The following is a 14,450-nucleotide window of genomic DNA, read 5'->3' as shown; positions in this document are numbered from 1 at the left end:
GCACCAATCTGGGCTACAACATGGCTGAACCTTGAAAACATTGTGCTGAGTGCAAGAAGCCAGACACCAGAGGCCACGTACTGTAGGATTCCATTTATATGAAATGTTCAGAATAAGCAAAGTCATAGAGACAGAAAGTAGATTAGTGGCGGCCAGGGGCTGGGAAGGATGGAGAGACGGGGGAGGGATGGCAAAGGCGTGTGGGGTTTGTTTTGGGGGTGATGAAATGTTTCTAAAATTATTGTGGTGATGCTTGCACGACTCCATGAATATATTAAAAAACTTTGAATTGTACACTTTAAATGGATCCCCCAAGTGTTACAGCTCTTTTAGAGTTTGTCTGGCAGGTTTTCTGGTCCTCACTGGAAGGTCTCCCCCTGCAAAAAATAAACAAACAAATAAATGGATCCTGCAAAGTTAAATGCTATGTGGTTTCATTTCTGTAACATTCTTGACATGACGAAGTTCTAGACACGCAGAACACGTTAGTGGTCACCAGGGGTTAAGGAGGGGGTGGGAGTAGAGAAAGTGAGGGTGGTTATAAAATGACAACAAAAGGGGCCGGCCCAGTGGCGCAGCGGTTAAGTGCGCACATTCCACTTCAGCGACCTGGGGTTCGTCAGTTCGGACCCGGGTGCAGACATGGCACCACTTGGCAAGCCATGCTGTGGTAGGCGTCCCACATATAAAGTAGAGGAAGATGGGCACAGATGTTAGCTCAGGGCCAGTCTTCCTCAGCAAAAAGAGGAGGATTGGCAGCAGATGTTAGCTCAGGGCTAATCTTCCTCAAAAAAAATAAAATAAAATAAAATGGCAACAAGAGGTGTCCTCGTGATGGTAATGTCCTGTATCTTGACCGTGGCGATGTCAGTATCCTGGTTGTGATATCGGACCGCCCGTCCTTCTCGTCTCAGCTCTCACACTGATAACAAGTGTCCTTTTCCGGTCTATTTAGTGCCACGTTTTCCACCCTTTCGTTCCTTTGGTTGGTGATTTTGCTGTTTAAAATGCCAGCGCCTCCCCCCTCCTCCCGGCATCCCGCTGAAGTGGGGTCTAGGGCTCCTAAGCACAAGAAGGCTGTGATGTGCCTTATGGAGAAAATACAGAAAATATGTAAGATTTTTATACGCGTTAGATGAACTTTGCTCAGGCAGAAGTTACAGTGCTGTTGGCTACAAGGTTAATGAGAATGAATCAACAGTGTATATTATACAAAGTGTCTTTAAACAGAAACGCAGATAAAACAGTTACATATTGATGGGTTCATGACAATGTTGCAACCAGAAGCTCCTGGGTACTTCCTCTCGAGAGCCGGGATTCCGTATTCGCTAATTCAATGTTGGCAGGGACCGGACCTTATAGAACGTAAGCCTCGCGAATAAGGAGAATCTGCTGTATTATAGTTTTATAAGATGTCCGCATTGAGGAAGATTGGGCGAAAGGCACACAAGATCTCTGTATTATTCCTTAAAACCACTTGAGATAATCCACAATTATCTCAAAATAAAAAGTTAATTTGAAAAAGAAAAAAAAAAGAGGAAGCAAGGCCCGGCCCCCCTGGGGAGCCAGAAAAGGAGACATTGTTTACCAGTAATATACCTGCAAGGTTTTCGCCGGGGGAGGTCTGTGGTCAGAAAGCTTTCTGCGGGGCTGGCCGGGGGCCCAGGGATTAAGTTCTCACCTTCTGCTTCTGGGTGGCCCAGGGTTCGCCGGTTCGGATCCCGGGTGCGGACATGGCACCGCTTGGCAAGCCATGCTGTGGTAGGCATCCCACATATAAAGTAGAGGAAGATGGGCATGGATGTTAGCTCAGGGCCAGTCTTCCTCAGCAAAAAGAGGAGGATTGGAGGCAGATGTTAGCTCAGGGCTAATCTTCCTCAAAAAAAAAAAAAAGAAAAGAAAAGAAAAAGAAAGCTCTCTGATTGAGTGAGCTCCTCATGAAGTTAGGAGGTAGCCGGTGAATCTCTGGGTGCAGCTCAAGACATAAGGGATTCAAATGCCACATTACCAAAAAAATATCGCAGCACAAAAAATAACAGTATTTTGGTGATGAAAAATAGCATGCTCTCCTGGAATACTGAAAACAGCTTTTGTAATCACTATGCCACACACATCCACACCTACCCTTATTTTGGAGATTTATCTGTTTTTTCAACAAACATTCCCTGAGTACCTGCCACGTGCATACCGTGTGCTGGGCAGTGCTGGGGACACAGAAGTGACCAAGACACCGCCATCCCTGCCCTCATGAGGCTCACAGCCCATCGCTGCGACAGACCCGTCCCCAGACAGGGACAACCCAGACTGGGCAGGACTGGGAGAGGAGAACCCAGGAGGCTGGGGGTGATCCAGAGCGGGTATCGAACCCAATCCCAGAAGTGTCTGCCTTCCTTCTGCTTCAGTCTAGTCATTGCAACTGTGTTACTAACTGCCGGCGGCAGAGAGAGGGGAATTGGGCCCCACGTCTTGGGGGGAGGCAGGGGGCTTGTGGTCTAATAAGAAATAGGTTTGGTTGTAACCCCTTTTCAGGGCACAGGGCCCCTAAAAGCCTTGGAATTTCCTGGAGTGGCTTTGGTTATTCATAAGGAGCCCCTTTGGGTCACCCCTGAGCTTATGCTAATGAGGTGACTTGGTGTGGGGTCCCTAGTGTCCACTGAGGACAAACCATTACAATTTAAACAACAGGTATTTGTCCGGGCTCGGGAGAGACAGGTTCAGGCAGAAACCTAAAATGTGGTCCAGCAAGACAAAGGAGGCAAGGTTTGCAAAGGCAAAGAAGAGATACATCACACCGGTTGTTTGCACATTTTGGGACTGGTGCTGGCAACACTGTTACTCCTTGGATAGGCGGGGTGGTTGCTAAGGCAGAAAGTTCTTACTTGGGGGAGTAAGCGTGTTTCTTGAAAGAAGGTCAGGACACAGCAGTGAAGCATAGCTCAAAAGTCACATTCCATCTGGGGAGACACGTGGGGTGCACCCATGACCCCATTTCCTTCAGCGCCTCCTGGCTCCACTGGAGGAGCCTTGACATACGTCAATCCGTTTTGTTATCACCGTCCACACTCGTAGACTGGAGATGGAGCTGGTCACCAGAGACACCAAGTGATTAGAAGGCTGGAACTTTTGGCCCCACTCTGCCACCTTTGGGAAGTGGGGGGAGGGAGGGCACTGGAGATTCAAGCTCACCCCAGTTTACTTCCCTTTATTATTTTTTCCTGAGGAAGATTAGCCCTGAGCTAACATCTGCTGCCAATCCTCCTCTTTTTGCTGAGGAAGACTGGCCCTGAGCTAACATCCGTGCCCATCTTCCTCTACTTTATATATGGAACGCCTACCACAGCATGGCTTACCAAGCGGTGCCATGTCCACTCCCGGGATCTGAACCGGTGAACCCTAGGCCACCAAGAAGCAGAACACGCACACTTAACCGCTGCGCCACCAGGCCGGCCCTACTTCCCATTTTAATTTAAGCGAATTTTTCATCAGTTAGTTTTTTAGTCACAAATAACACGCATTTAAAGTTTTCTCTTGAGGACTTGGGAAAAGAAAGCCAGCAGGGATCTCATGACTAAAATTGTGACTCCATCGTCATTTTCACCGTCTGGGAGAAATGAGTAATTTCAGTATCTGTGGTGTGTTTCATGGAGTGTAAGACAGTAAGGAGGTTTTCTGTGATTTCGGTTACTTGGTTCAATTTTCCTTGTTCGGTCTTTGCGTATCTGTAAGTGCATCTTCTGAAAGATTTCTAGTTTGTTTGTAACGTGGCCAAAGATTGCACCTGAAGGTTAATTCAAATTGTTAACTTTCCCCTTTTTTGGGCTTCTCTTTCCCGAGTAGAAAAGTAGTTGCCATTCGAACGGCAGCTTGAATTTAGATTCTGAAAACTCAGCAAGGATTTGTGCTTATTAATGTTGTTGGACAGTAAAGATGTGTAACCCTGTGTATTGCCCTTTGTGACTTTTCCGTCGCAAAAATTTAGTGTCTAACTATGTGGTGACTCTTCTCCTAAGGCTCCTGTTAGATGTTCCGTTTTCTGCATCCCCAGTTAGTCCTTTTTTCTATAAAAAGTTTTGAAGGACAAGATCTGATGAGCTTCCGGGTTGCTGAAGCTTTATTCCGGGTTAAGCAAAACTTTGCAAGGAAGTACAGGCCCCATAAGGGGAACTTTTTAACTAATATGGGAAAGCCAGAAGTTAAAAGAAAAGGTAGACAACCTACAACGAGAACATACAACTATGCACTGGGGCTTTGGGGAGGAAAACAATGGGGAAGATTGGCAACAGATGTTAGTTCAGGGTGAATCTTCCCCAGCAAAAGAAAAGAAAAGAAAAGAAAAGATGGACGTATTTGGCCATGTTAAAACAAAAAACGATTATGTGGCAAGAGAGGGAAATGTAAACACAAAAAAAGCCTATAGGCAAATGAGAAATGGGGAGAAAATACTTGCAATGCAGGTGACGCATAAAGGTTTAGCATATGTAATGAGCTTTTTGTAAATCAATAAGATGAACATCCCCAAAGAAACAAGGACCAAGGATTTGAATAGGTAATTTTGGGAGCAGTAAAACGAAGCTGCTAATCCACATATGAAAAGATACCCAACCTCTGCTGTAGGCAGGGCCAAGCATATTCAAATAATGTGGAAGCATCCTTTTATACCCACCAAATGGCACACATTACAGAAGGGCACACACTTGCGGCTGGGTGGGGTTTGTGGGAAAGGGCATGTTCATTGATCACTGATGACAAAGAGAATTGTTACAACCCTTCTGAAAGGGAATCTGGCAGCGTCCCCTCCAATAAGAAATGCGTTTTACTCTGGACTCAGCAACCCCACTACTGGGACCTCAGCCCATAGAAACCCCATCTCCGGAAGGAGGTGAAGGCATCCATGGCGGGACTAGAGAAGCGAGACGCTGGGGATCGAAGAGGAAAGCCTGTCTCTGGGTCGAATAAATGCTGGTCCGCCCGCTTTGTGAATTCTTGGGCAGCCATTGCAAAGAGCGAGCTAGACGCCCTTCTGGGGGCCTTGGTCCAGCGTCCTCACCCTCGGCTGCCTATCGAAAGCCCCGGGGTGTTTAAAAATCCGCATCTTCAGGCCACACCCCAGAGCAGCCTAATCTGAGTCCTGGGGCGAGGGCAGGGATATTTTGTAAAGCTCCCCGATGTGAGTACAAAGTGCAGCTAGAGTGGGACCCACTGCTTCGGAGGGATTTCTGTGACACGGAGAGAGAAAGGAAAGGGGCAGAGCTGTGAGTACAGAGAGCCCCAAGGGGCAACAGCCTCTCATCTTGCTTTATCAAGCCGTGTGCCAGGGACCCTTCCAGGCATTTAATCCTCTTTTTTCTTTCTTTCTTTTTTTTTTTAGGAAGATCAGCCCTGAGCTAACTGCTTCCAGTCCTCCTCTTTTTGCTGAGGAAGACTGGCCCTGAGCTAATGTCCATGCCCATCTTCCTCTACTTTATATGTGGGACACCTACCACAGCATGGCTTGCCAAGTGGTGCCATGTCCACACCCGGGATCCAAACCAGCGAACCCCGGGCCGTCGAAGCAGAATGTGCGCACTTAACCACTGCGCCACCGGACTGGCCCCAAATATTCCTATTCTTATATGTGTAATACTTCTACACACTCTTATATATAGTATTGCTATATAAAATATTCTTAAATATAATATTTATATATATTTCTATATATGTGATATTCCTATATATAACATTTATAAATATAATATACTCATTTATATACATATGTTTCTATGTATAATATTCCTATACAAACATTTATGTACATATTCTTATATATAATGACATTCCTATATATATTCATATATACATAGTATCCTTATATACAATAGTCCTGTGTATGGTATTTTTTCGTATTCCTATACATCATACCTCTATTTAAGTAATATTCATATATGTTATTTGTACCATGCTTTTTCAGCTGCAAACAGGCCTTCCAGATGGCTGAAGCCGTGATTACGTGAGCTGGAGGAAGATCTCCAGGGTTTTGGGGGCCTGGCAGGTGGGGTCAGAGGGGGAGAGAAGACGGGAGAGAAGAAGAAACGTCAGATGAGAGGAAGGGACGGGGACGGGCCTGGATGCTCTCCCAGCCCAGGGGGATGCAGGCCTGGGGCGGGGGCTCCTGGGACGGGCCCAGAGCTGCCCAGCACGTCCCCGGACCAGCAAGGGGCTCCTCCCAGCTCCTCGAGGAGGACGAACGGGGGGCTGAGAGCAGGGTTCCCCAAACAACCTTTGCCCCCCGGGGTGCAGAATAACTGTATTCAGTCAAGCAGAGTCCTCATTTACCCTTCGACCTTGTTCCCAACACAGACACAGAGGAACACCAGTTAATCTTGTTAATTTGTATTTTCTTGTTTAACCTGAGGGGTGACTCAAGGCTCACAAGGATTTCCGAGCTTGTTTTGGAGAAGAGAGAGAACGCCTTCGAGGAAGTCATGATCTCCAGATAACCAGCACTATTGGTCCCAGAAGTCAGGTTGCCCAAGGGCTCATCTGGAGTGAAAGGAACACAGACTTGCCCTCTGTTTTCTGAAACTCCTCCTCCCAAGATCCTTAGTGCTAAAAACCCCCTGCTTTCTTCTCCCTTAAGGCAGATTTGGGAGAATCAGTCCTCCCGCCTTCTTCTGGCCAGTCTGAATAACACTCTCCATCTCCATTCACTGATGGCTCAGCGACGGCTTATTGCATATCAGGCACAGAACTTGAGATGAAGAGTTTCTATATCAGTAGGTTCTTCTCTCATCATCACACAAGGGGCTTCCTAGTTTTTCTGGAATCTTCCTCGAAGGGTCCAGGCAGCCTGTGGTGGATGATTGCAAAAATGTTTTCAAGTCTCCTCTCCATGGAGAGAGGGGGCCTCTTTCTCACTCTCCATTCTGGGCTGACGTGTTACTGACTTTGTCCAACAGAATGCGGTGGAGATGACCGTGGATGAGCCGGCACTCGAGCCGCACGTGTTTTCTCTTGATCTGTCTTGCTGTCTCGTCCGGCTTTGTGGTTGTTATGTGCTCAGCACTGTGGGGGTGGTGTGTAGTGACACAGATTTCATAGCAACTAAGCAGGGCCATCACTAGCCCTTAGAACGTCTTTGAGCAGATTAGGAAAGGTGTCCCTGGGGCTGGTCCATGGTGCAGTAGTGAAGTCCAGCGCACTCTGCTTCCACAGCCCGGGGTTCACAGGTTTGGATCCTGGGCACAGATACACACTGCTTGTCAAGCCACACTGTGGTGGCATCCCACATACAAACTAGAGGAAGACTGGCACAGATGTTAGTTAGCTCAGGGACCATCTTTCTCAAGCAAAAAATAAGAGGAAAGTTGGCCACGGACGTTAGCTTAGAGTGAATCTTCCTCACCAAAAAAAAAAAAAGAAAGAAAAAAGAAGAAGAAAAGAAAAAGGTGGCCCTTCTTTGAGACACTTTACTTCTATTTCTCAGAAAATTGTCGTAATGATACTGAACCTCTCAATCTCAAGTCTGTGCACCCGATGCACCATCAGTGAATCATTGAGACACTGGTGCTGGGAGATGGAAAAAAGTTTATTCAAACTGGTCAAAATGAGAAGGCAGGAGGATAGGTTCCCTGAAATCCACCCTAACAAGAGAAGAAAGCAGGGGGGTTTTGTAGCGCTAAGGGGCTTGGGAAGTGGAGCTTGGGGAGAAACAAAGGAGAAGTCTGTGTTTCTTTCACTCCAGATAAGCCCTTGGGCAGCCTGACTTCTGGGCACGAACAGCACTGGGGGCTGGTTATCTGGTGGTCATATCTCCCTTGAAGGTGTTCTTTTTCTTCTGCAAAACAAGCTCCTATGTGACCCTTGAGTCATCCCTCAGGTTAAACAAGAAAATACAAATTAACAAGATTAACTGCTTTTCCTCTGTGTCTATGCTGGGAACAAGGTCGAAGGGCAATCATGTTAATATTTACAGTGACCTCAGGTACCCAACTTCAATAACATCATAATTTTGTTAACACAGGACATTTTACTATCATCTGCTGGATAATGGTTAAAAAACATGAACGGATACAGGATGTCCCCCATGTAAATGGTGCCCTCTAGAGTTGTTCAGTGTCCAACCTGAACAACCATACCTGGAGACCCTGGGAAAGCAGGAGCTTTGGAGTCAGACAGCCCTGGGTTCAAACCCCAGCTCTGGCATTGAAGGGCTGAATGGACTTGGTTAAGTGCCTTTATCTCTTTGAGCCTCAGTTTGTCCATCTGTAAAATGAGATCCAAGTGATGTGAGGAATTTTAGGAGCCCAAGCACCAAATGCATTTAGCACAGTGCCTGGCACATACTGACCCTCCATAAATATCAGCCACTAGTCACAGTAAGGGGTCTATAGCTATAAGAGTTCTTGCAATTGCGTTTGCTGTCTCCCTCTGCCTTCACTTCACACTCTGTCCCCCACTCAGCAGTCACAATGACCCCTGTTGAGACCTAAGTTCATTACGTCTCTCCTCTTCCCACAACCCTCCTGTGGCTCCCGTCTCACTCGGAGCGAAACTCAGTCTTTGCAGTGGCCCACGAGGCCCCATAAGATCTGTCGCCCTGCCTAACGCCCCCATTTCATTAACTGCCACTCTTCTCCTACTCACTCTACTCCACCCGTTGGCTTCTTGTCACACCGTCCTGCTTCAGGGCCTTCGCTCCTGCTGTTCCCTCTGCGTGGAACGCCATTTCCTCAGCTGCTCCCACGGCTGGCTCTCGCTCAAATGTCGTCTTCCCTCACCCCCCTATTTAAAATTCCAAACTAGGGGCCTGGGGTTCGCAGGTTCGGATCCCGGGTGTGGACATGGGACTGCTTGGCAAGCCATGCTGTGGTAGGCATCCCACATATAAAGTAGAGGAAGATGGGCATGGATGTTAGCTCAGGGCCAGTCTTCCTCAGCAAAAAGAGGAGGATTGGGGGCAGATGTTAGCTCAGGGCTAATCTTCCTCAAGAAAAAAAAAAACAACAATAAAATTCCAAGTTATTCCCCTTCCTACCCAGTCCTAGCCCTTCCTAACCTCCTCCCCTGCGTTTGTCGCCATCTGACATTCTAGACCTGTGCTGTCCAAAACGGGAGCCATCGAGTACCCGACACTGGCGAATCCAAATCGAGATGTACCACACATACAAAATACACTCTGGATTTTGAAGATCTCACATGAAAAAAAAAAAGAATGCAAACTATCTCAGTGATTTTTATGCTGATTACACGTCAGAATGGTAATATTTTGGATGTGTGAGAGTATTCGTTTCTTATCGCTGCTGTAACAAATTACCACAAGTCTCAGTGGTGCCATAGAAGTCAAACGGGTTCTCTGACGGTTCTGGGGGTCCAAGAGGAGTCCTACAGGGCGGACACCAAGGTGTCGGCAGAGCTGTGTTCCTTCTGGAAACTCTGGGGGCGGGGGAATCTGTCCCCTTGCCTTTTCCAGCTTCTAGAAGCTTCCCACTTTCCGTGCTCGCACCTCCATCGCCTCGCTCCGGTCTCTGCTCCTGCCATCGCATCCCCCTTCCACTCGCTCTCTGCCGTCCTCCCCCCTTAAAGGACCCTGTGGTTACAGCGGACCCACCCAGGTGACCCGGGGCAATTTCTCCTCCTCCACCTTCCTACCTTAGTCGCATCTACGGTCCCTCTTGCCACGTGAGGTCGCACACCCACAGGGCCACGGAATTAGGACGTGGACATCATCGGGGGCCATTATTCTGTTTGCCGTAATTGGGTTAAAGAAAGTGTATTATTAAAATTAACTTTTCCTGTTTGTTTTTATTTATTTTTTAGCATGGTTACCAGAAAATTAAAAACGACCTGTGTGGCTTCCGTTCTGTTTCTCTCGGACAGCACTGCTCCGTACGGTTTGCTTGTCTGTTTATTATCGGTCTGCCTCCCGCTAATAAAATGTAGGCTCCCAAAAGACTGGGATTTTCTTTGATTTACCACTATCTCCCTGGTGTTAGTGCAGTTCCTGGCACATAGTAGGTCTTCAATACCTGTTTGTTGAGTGAATAAATATCAGGGATGTTTTTCCTGATGCCCTCTCTCTCTCATGAACTCTCAGACACTCCCTACTCCCACCCCAGCCCTGGGGCTTCCTACTCTTCTCCTAAGATCAGGGATCTAGGGTAGAAACCAGATCGGGCAGGAGGAGGAGAGATTTGGGACAATCCTGGAAGGCTTCCTAGAGGAGGGAGTAAGACCGGTAAGAGAAGGAATCCCAGGTCAGTCAAGGTCTTCCAGAGGATGACGCTCTCCCTCCGGGATGTGAGCTTGGCTGTTTCCATGGTGATGGACGCCAGGCCCCCACCTCCTGGTCCAAAATGCTGGAGATGTTGGGAGGCTGTGGGTTGCCATGACGACCCACATCCTCAGGATGGCAAGGTCTGTTCCGGCCAGATGCCCTTCGCGTGGAATTAGAGGGATGTGGGATAAAAATAGCAGCTCAGGGAAGAGCTGAGCGTTCCAGATCCAGGCTCTCCCACCCTCTCCGCTGGCCGGTTGCCATCACCGGCAGTCCCTCCGCTCTCGGGCCCTCAGTCCTCCAGCTTCCGTCCTAATTAACAGGCATTTCAAAATGCAGGGAGATGATTGCTCCAGCGGGCTGGCTCCTCAGTGCCTTGACCTCTTCTCCTCGAGAGACCTTGCCCCATCCCCGTCACTCCCTCCCTCCCCTGGTCACAACCAACAACCACACTCGCTCCCTCCACAACCTCAGCTTCAAGCGACCCACACCAGCACCACCACCTGGACGTGTCCCGCTCACTCTACGTGGGGTCCTGACTCCAAACCTCCTTCAGCCCCACCAGGACCTTCTTTCCATTCCTCTGACCGCTTTCCACCGTCTCCCCGCCGCCGGCTTAGAGCCGGGCCATATTTACCATCCTTTCCTCGTTCCTGCCCCCGCTCCCTCCATCCCTCTCACTCACCGCCCTCGGAGGGAAGACCCCCGACGGGCCACCTCCATGGGCCGCACACGCTCTGCTGGGAGGCTGGAGAAAAACCCGCCACCACCACGCTGACAAGTCTCACTTCAGCTTCAGGACCTTGAACTTCAGGGGGCCCTAACGTCGTCTGGCAATTCACTCTTACAGCCCTGGCTCAGTCGCTCTTCCAGCACCCCCCAAATTTTGAGAAGTTGTGGTAAAATAGCCATCACATAAATTTTACCATTTTAACCAGTCTAAAATAGGCATTTCAGTGTCATTAAGGATGTTCACAGTGCCGTGCAACCATCCCCACTCTCCTTTCCCAGAACTTTCTCATCACCCCCGACAGACACTGTCCCCAGTAAACATCAGCTGCCCAGCCCCTCGTCCCTCCAGCTGCCCTGCAATGGAGAATCCACTTTCAGTCTCTACACATTTGCTTGTTGTAGCTATTTCATGTAAATGGGATCATATAATCTTTGTCCTTTTGTGGCCGGCTTATTTCACTTGGCACAATATTTTCGAGGTCCCTCTATGTTGTAGCGTGTGTCAGAATTTCATTTCTTTTTTTTTTTTCCACCGAGGCATTTTATTTGTGTGTATGTCTCACATCCCTAGAAAAGAATCCCAGGGCTTCCCCTCCTGTGTGTTTTTGTCTTGCTTCCTCTTGGTCCATGTTGCCAGCTGTGGTCATTGGTACAATGAGACCAAACCAATTGGATGGGCCAATGAGGTCCAGGACAATTTTCCCAGCTCTGTGGTCATTAATGATTTCAAATTCTCCAGCACAATCCCGCTTCATCATCACCATTAAAAACTGGAAGATGAGTTTGGAGTGCAGCCTAATGAGAACCTGTCATGTGGCTCTCTTTTGAGCCCTGTGGATGCTCTCGGGCTCCTGAGAGCACAGGCCAGGATGTTCCTGCCAGCCTCGTGGTAGTGCAGAAAGATGGCAGCCGGATAATATTCCATTGTCTGGATATACCGCGTGTTGTTTATCCGTTCATTCATCGACGGACGCTTGGATTGTTTCCTAGACTTTTCAATAACTTCTCCTCACTCCTGGAGCTCCTACAATTTGTCCCTTCCTGCTCAGGCTTAGTGGGGACCTTGCTGCCTACTTGCCTGAGAAAAGAGAATCCATCAGAAGAAAATATTCTGGGACTCCTACTGCCCACCCACACACCTTTCCTCTTAGTGCTTGGTGTATCCATTAGCTGCTGCTGTGTAACAAACAGCCCTGAAACTCAGTGGTGTAAAACAACCCTGTGATACAGTCCTGGATGCTCTAGGTCGGGAATTTGAACAAGGCACAGCCCGGACAGCTTGTCTCTGTCCCCTGGCTTCTGGAGCCTCAGCTGGCAAGACCTGCAGACCCAGGGGTGACTCGATGGCTGGGAACTATACCAGCTGGAGGAGTCTTCAGGCACGTCCAGCAGTTGGTGCTGGTGGGTGCCGGCTGGAACCTCAGCTGGACTGATGGCTGGAGCAGTTCCATGGGGCCTCTCCCGGTGGCATCTCTGTGTGGGTTAGTGGAGCTTCCTTGCGGCGTGGCAGCTGAGAGGGGCCGGCCTGGGGAGTAAGTAGGAAGTGCCTGGTGTGGATGATGGTGTCTTGGAAGCTCACCTCCACGGTACTTTACAGGTCAAGGCGGTCACAAAATGCTGCCCAGGTTCAAGGGGAGGGAACACAACCTCACACAAAACACACTCAAGGGGAGGAATGTCAAGGTCACACTGTGTACGTGGGACGGGAGAGATTGGTGGGGCCGTCCTTGGAAGATGCCGCTTCCCTACTAAAGATGGACAGGGGCCAGCCCAGTGGCACAGCGGTTAAGTTCACACGTTCCGCTTCTCTGCAGCCCCAGGTTCGCCGGTTCGGATCCCCGGTGTGGACATGGCACCACTTGGCAAACGCCATGCTGTGGCAGGCGTCCCACATAGAAAGTAGAGGAAGATGGGCATGGATGTTAGCTCAGGGCCAGTCTTCCTCAGCAAAAAGAGGAGGATTGGCAGCAGATGTTAGCTCAGGGATAATCTTCTTCAAAAAAATAAATTAATAAAAAAATAAAGATGGATGATGCTCTTGAGCCCGGGACCTTTCCTCCAGCCCCCTCGAGGACAACGTTCCAGCCATCCCCCCCCCAACCCCCCGTCTCCTCTGCTCCTCCTGCAGAATCTAGGACTCGAGGTCACCCCCATCGGTGCACAACTGCTATTTGACCCTCTCTGAGCTTTGCTACCGGAAAAGTGGACTCCCCAGCCCCTCTCTCCCATCCATCCTTTATTCTTCTCCGCCGAACGTGTCGCCATTTGACACCCTCGAATTCTCCTCGCCTCTGTCCATCCTGCGTCTCTTCCAAGAGGACATCAGCTCCACGAGCAGAGTTGCCATCACATCCTCAGCACCCGCGTCTCACCCGTTCAAATTCATCCATCATGTTCTTTAAAAGAAATCAGCCAGCACCTGCCGTGAAACGAGTCAGCAGCTGGAAGTGGTGTTCCGAGGACCATGGGGAGGCGTGTGGGCCCCTTGGCTGGCTCCACGCCCCGCCCGGCTGCCCTGCACTCTGCACCCTGGACGCTCATTCCGCATCTCCTCTGAGACTCCCCGACGCTGGACCCGCCCCGGGCCAGCCCTCGCCGTGTTTGATCTGCCCACTTCAGAGCTGTCCCCTCGGGCCTGCCGCCCAGCAGAGGCGACTGGAGCGGGGCGTCCTCCCCAGACGGGCCTTTGAGGGTGGGATGAAAGAGGCCGGGTGGGGAGCTCGGGAATGCAGGCGCTGGGCCCGGAAGACGTGTACACTGACGGGAGGCAGAGAAGGCAAGCTTCCTGGCGAAGCCAGAGCATTTACTGAGCACCTGCTGTGTACCCAGGCATGTGCTGGGCAGTGCTGGGGACATAGTAGTGACTGGCCCTGCCCTCAGGGGGCAGTGGGAGGGATAGGCCAGTGACTGGACAGTGACAGCCTAGAATGAACAGAGTTGGGAGGGGGTGCTTTATGCAGTCAAGGAGGGCTTCCTGGAGGAGGGGGTGTTGAGCTCCTCACGGAGTCTATGACACCGGTGGAAACCTGCCTTTTCGGCCACATCTGATGACACTTTCCCTCGCTCCCTCAAATCTAGCCGCCCTGGCGTTTTTCCTGATTCCTGAATTCTCCGAGCTCATTTCCATCCTCTGAGCCATCACACTCGCTGTTCCCTCCACCTGGTTCTCTCTGCTCAGTTCCTCCGCAGGTGAGCTGCTTCTCCTCATTCAGATTGCAGACCACTTCTTCTTGCAGCATTTAACTCTTTTTAAAAATGTCCTTGGGGGGCCAGCCCCATGGTGTAGCGGTTGAGTCTGGTGTGCTCCGCTTTGGCAGCCCAGGTTCGTGGGTTCAGATCCTGGGTGTGGACCTACATACCACTCGTCGACCCATGCTGTGGCGGCATCCCACATACAAGACAGAGGAAGACTGGCACAGATGTTAGCTCAGGGCAAATCTTCCTCAGCAAAAAAATAAATAAATAC

General features: G+C 49.7%; 1 non-coding gene across 1 annotated transcript; it reads left to right on the top strand.

Moving 5' to 3' along the window:
* The first annotated feature begins 313 nt into the window (after positions 1 to 313).
* Positions 314 to 375, top strand: LOC139073757 (U7 small nuclear RNA). The gene has a single exon (XR_011522745.1). It is a non-coding gene; the product is annotated as a U7 small nuclear RNA (small nuclear RNA).
* The last annotated feature ends 14,075 nt before the right edge of the window (positions 376 to 14,450 follow it).

The sequence above is a fragment of the Equus przewalskii genome, chromosome 9 (assembly GCF_037783145.1).
Source record: "Equus przewalskii isolate Varuska chromosome 9, EquPr2, whole genome shotgun sequence".
NCBI lineage: Eukaryota > Metazoa > Chordata > Mammalia > Perissodactyla > Equidae > Equus > Equus przewalskii.
The sequence above is the reverse complement of the archived record's forward strand: the minus strand, read 5'-3'. Positions and strand labels throughout refer to the sequence as shown.